The sequence below is a fragment of the Myotis davidii genome, unplaced genomic scaffold, assembly GCF_000327345.1.
Source record: "Myotis davidii unplaced genomic scaffold, ASM32734v1 scaffold205, whole genome shotgun sequence".
Lineage (NCBI taxonomy): Eukaryota > Metazoa > Chordata > Mammalia > Chiroptera > Vespertilionidae > Myotis > Myotis davidii.
In genome coordinates, this window is record NW_006297573.1 from 2,321,611 (window position 1) to 2,326,499 (window position 4,889).

The window sequence follows — 4,889 nt, forward strand, 5'->3', positions numbered from 1 at the left end:
ATGTCCATGACTATTTTATAACTATCAGTATGTACTTCTTAATTCTTTCATCTTTTTTGCTTAGCCCTCCAATCCACCTTCCATCTGGAAACCCTCAGTTTGTTCTCTGAATTTATGAGTCTAATTCTGTTTTGTTTGTTCATTTATTTTATTCTTTAGATTCAACATATAAGAGAAATCATATGGCATTTGTATTTTTCTGTCTGACTTATTTCACTTAGCATAATACTCTCTAGGTCCATTCATGCTGTCACATAAGATATTATTTTTATGGCCTAGTAATATTCCATTGTGTATATATGTACCATAGCTTCTTCATTCAATCATCTATTGACAGGCACTTGGGTTGCTTCTATAGCTTGATTATTATAAATAGTGCTGCAGTAACCATAAGGGTGCATATATTCTTTCAAATTATGTTTTGGGCTTCTTCAGATATATTTCAGAAGTGGAATTTCTAGGTCTTAAGGCAGTTCAATTTTTATTTTTTGAGGTAACTCCATACTGCTTTCCACAGTGGCTGTACCAATCTGCATTCCCACCAACAGTGCACGAGGGTTCCCTTTTCTCCACATCCTTGCCAACACTTCTTGTTTGTTGATTTATTGATAATAACCAATCTGACAGATGTGAGGTGGTACCTCATTGTGGTTTTATTTTGCATTTCTCTGAGGGTTAGTAACATTGAGCATCTTTTCATGTCTATTGGCCATCTCTATGTCCTCTTTGGAGAAGTGCCTATTCAGGTCCTTTGCCCATTTTTTAATTGGAGCATTGTTGTTTTCTGGTGTTGAGTTGTCTGAGTTCTTTATAAATTTTGGATATTAACCCCTTATTAGATATACCACTGGTGAATATGTTCTCCCATTTAGTAGGTTGTTTTTGTTTTGTTGATGGTTTCCTTTGCAAACCTTTTTAGTTTGATGAAATCACATTTGTTTATTTTTGGTTCCCTTGTGTGAGAAGATATATCAGAAAAAATATTAGTAAGAGCAATGTCAGAAAGCTTACCGTCTATGCTTTCTTCTAGGAGTTTTATGGTTTGGGGTTTCATAGTTAAGTCTTTAATTTATTTTGCGTTTATTCTTGTATATGATGTAAGAAAGTAGTGTAGTTTCTTCTCTTTTCTTTCTTTTTTTTTTTTTTTGCATGTATCTGTCCAATTTTCCCAACACCATTTAGAATAGGCTATCTTTACCCCATTTTATAGTCTTATTCCCTTTGTCATATATTAACTGATCATGTGTATGTGGGTTTATTTCTGTTCCATTCTATTGATCTGTGTGTCTGTTTTTAGGCCAGTATCATGCTGTTTTGATTACTATGACCTTGTAGTATAGTTTGATATCAGGTAGCGTGATTCTGCCCACTTTGTTTTTCTTTTTCAAGATTGCTGTGGCTATTCAGGGCAACCATTTTCTTGAGAACGTGTGTATACCGCACATGGCAGCCTCCTTTCATGCAACTCTCCACAAACTCTCACTTTACAGATATGATGGCTTCATGAATATGTTCATCATGAATTTTTGTCCCACTTGGGGTGGCAGCATGTGTGCAGCTACTTGATTTCCCCATAAGTTGCTTTCCCCACTCATGTCAGTGCATCAGGCTAAAGGAGGTAGAGACTGGTTTTCCAGTTCCCCAGCTGTAGCTTTCAATACCTTCATTCCCCCAGGACTTCCACACCTGTATAAGCCCCGTTTCCTTTAATAACCCTCATTCTTCTATTACTTATAGTGGCTCTGTTTTCCTAACTGAATTCAGATTGATACAGAAGTGAATGGAAATAAACCATTTGATAATAATCAGAGCCCAGCTGTCAGAACATATGTTAGTACCTTCAGTAACTAATTTTTTAAGATAAAAAAAAAAAATTAGAAGGAGCAGAGTTTCTGGGATCCATCCCAAGAAAGACAAACTATAAGGCAAATATAATTTGTGCTTTCATAACTTATTTTAACACAGTAACACAGATATTGATTCCCACCAATAAATCCAACTTTTCTCAAGGGACTTATAATACTTAAGTTTTTCTGGAGGAAAGAAGTTCAAAATAGTATTTATTTTTTTCTCTCATAAGGAATCATTTCTATGCTTATTTTGCATTAAGTTCTGCTAATCTAACCAGGATTTCTTTTTGTTTCCTGGAAGTTGGTGTTTTAAAAAATAAAATAAAATAAAAAACAGGGTAGGAACTAGAAGGCAAATGGTTAAAATGATTGACACTCAACATTCATTCCACACCAACAACTGGTGCCAGCTAATGCCATTTTCCTTGCCAGCAACTAGTTTAGGAGTGGGGTATGACAATCTCGCTTGAAAGGAAATATATTGGGCCTCAGAGGATGGTTTTTCTACTCTTAAAAATGAGACCCTGGAGCGAAGACCCCCCGTTTTCTTCTCTGGATGTTGCCATATCTGATGTGAGTGGTGCTAGAATGGCCACGTCTCTCTTGCTGTGGGTCTGAAGATGACACCAAAGATGGCCATGCAGAGCAATAAAGAGAACTTGTCCTTAAGGCCATTGTTGAGGCACCGTGTCATTCAGTCCTGCCCTGCTCTGACGTTTCTCTCCTGTGAGGTGAGACATTTCCCTGTTGTTTAAATTGTTTTGAATTGGGCTCTGTATTTCCTATAACCAGAAGCATGTGAATTTAGGAAGGCCTGAACACAGTTTGAAAAAAACTGGCGTTAGTTCCATTAGTGATACGTTCATCTCCACTAATAAAAGAGAAAAATGGTAATTGGCATACAAGCTACCCATTTCATTGGCTCATCAGGGCTATATGCAAATTAACTGCCAACTCAGATGGCAGTTAACTGACAACAAAGATGGAGGTTAATTTGCATATGTAGGCACAATGCAGGGAGGCGAAAGGGAAAGCAGGAAGAAGCCCCCTGCCACTGACAGTGATCGGAAACCCAGGGGGGAGCTAAGAGCAGAGGGGGCAGGGCAAAGGCGGCCTCAGGGCCTTTATCGGAGAATCAGGCGCCTTTGCCCCCCTGGCCAGTGATAGCAGGAAGTAGGGGTGGAGCCAGCGATGGGAGCTCGGCACGGTCGAAGCTGGAAGTCCCAGGAGCTAAGGGTCCCTTGCCTGGGCCTAAAGGGAAGCCCACGATCACGGGCCCGCTGCAGCTGCAGGTCCCCGCTGCCCAGGCCGGACGCCTACGCCAGAGGCGTTAGGCTTGGGCAGGGGCAGAGCCTGCAACCGTGGGGAGCCTGCAACCTCTGCTGTAGGCCTCAGGCCTGGTCAAGGGGCCGATCTGGTGATTGGTGATCGGAGGGTGATGAGGGTCAACTCCTCTGGCCAAGGCATCAGGCCTGGGTGGGGGGCGGAGCCGGGGATTGGGGGGATATGATGGTCCCCTTGCCCAGGCCTGAAGCCTGGGTTATAGGCATCAGGCTTGGGCGGGGGGTGGAGCAAGCGATCAGAGGGAGATGGCGGTCCCCTGCCCAGGCATGATTCCTGGGCCAGAGGCCTCAGGCCTGGGTGGGGGTCAGAGCCAGTGATCGGGGGGAGATGGGGGTCCCCTGTCCAAGCCTGACACCTCTGGCGGAGGCGTCAGGCCTGGAGGCCTGGGCAAGGGGCCGATCCTGCGATTGGAGGGTGATGGGGGTCAACGCCTGAGGGCTCCCAGTATGTGAGAGGGGGCAGGCTTGGCTGAGGGACACTCCCCCACACACACACCCAGTGCTCGAATTTCATGCACCGGGCCCCTAGTAGAAAATAAAGTAGAAGGTTTTCTCAAGGGAAAAACAGAATTTAGTTTTAAAGTAATGAAAGCTAGAGACTAACACTAAAGCTCAAAGATAAAAACGTGATCATTGGAGACCTCATAGGATAATGGCAGCTGTCTAAACTCCAATTTCTCCTCAAACCGTTCTGTACCAAAGAGACTAAGAGAACAATTCATTCATAACCTTCATCTATAGCACAATTTGAAGGCAATGAATATTACAAGGTTCATTTGATATGCAATTGGGGGAATAAACTTCGGAGACCGACAGAATTTATCCTGCAGCCCATGCTAGGCAATGAATTAAGTGGCAATTAGGTGGAAGGGATGAAGTGTAGAGGGTGCAGAGCCTAAGTAGCACCAGCTAAGGTTCATCTCTAGAAAGCAAGTTCCCCATGCTGAGTGGAAATATTGAGAAATATAGATACTATGTCTATACTATTCTTTTAAAGATATAATCAGTTTCTTTCCCTGTTCACAAGACCCTTCTAAGAGATGAAACTCCTTTGCATGACACATGAGGCTCTCCTAATCTGGCCTCAGTTCAGCCCAGCAGCTCCACTGACTCCGCCATGCACTTCAGCACGGCGATTTTGGACTCCCATGAACCTGGGAGCAATTGTTATGAGCTAGAAGTCCTTGGACAAGTTACTGCAGGGCACTCAGTCTAGATCGACTCATCTGTAAAATAAGGATAATAATACCTGCCCGTCACAAGGGTTGTGTCTACATTAAATCATGTTATACATGTAGACTGCTTAGCACAGCACCTGGCCCAGTGCAAATACTGAAGTACCAACTCTGATGACCTCCAAACCTGTCAGGTCCTCACGTACCTTTGTGCCTTTGCATGTGCTGTGTCCTCTGTCCTGCCCTCTTCTTTGCCCTCTGCTTCTAAGTCCACTTCTGTGCTCATTGGACACAGCGATCCCATCCCTGTGCTGCTACAGCACTCCTGCACACCTTTTTCCTGACACATCCACTGGCACGTAGTAGGGACTCAGTAAATATGTGTTAAATGAATAAACCAGCCAAGACTACAAAGACTGACCAAAATGGAAAAGTCCATTGCAAGGCGTAAAACTTAGAAAGTTTAAAAGGGTTGCTAGCGTTCACTCACATGACCTTAGGAATTATGCTACAAATGCAGG

General features: G+C 43.2%; 1 protein-coding gene across 1 annotated transcript in view; it reads left to right on the forward strand.

Moving 5' to 3' along the window:
- Nucleotides 1-4,889, forward strand: part of UBE2U (ubiquitin conjugating enzyme E2U (putative)) — a 61,595-nt gene that overhangs the window by 55,776 nt on the left and 930 nt on the right. The gene's annotated exons all lie outside the window — the stretch shown is intronic.